This window comes from Phaethon lepturus, unplaced genomic scaffold (assembly GCF_000687285.1).
Source record: "Phaethon lepturus isolate BGI_N335 unplaced genomic scaffold, ASM68728v1 scaffold47452, whole genome shotgun sequence".
In the NCBI taxonomy this organism is placed as follows: Eukaryota; Metazoa; Chordata; class Aves; order Phaethontiformes; family Phaethontidae; genus Phaethon; species Phaethon lepturus.
Window position 1 is genome coordinate 1 of NW_010523534.1, and position 274 is coordinate 274.

Below are 274 nucleotides of genomic sequence, written 5' to 3' on the forward strand. Positions count from 1 at the left end.
TCCCGCGACTGCCAGCCGGTGAAGTAGCAGGGTGGCTGGGTTTGTCTCGCCACGGTGCTCAAAGGAAAACTACTGCAGCGGGCCAAGAAGCCAGGCGTGTAGAAGAGCCTCGGTGCTAGAGGGCAGTGGTTTGGGAGAGTAGAGAGAGTCAGTCTGCACTTTTTGAGTTGTGTTTTGCATCCTGACAGTCCCAGTGCAGGGGTGACTGAGGTGCCCTTTGGTGTGGCAGCTCTGCGGGGCAGCCGGACGGCACAGTCGTGCACAAAACACTGAA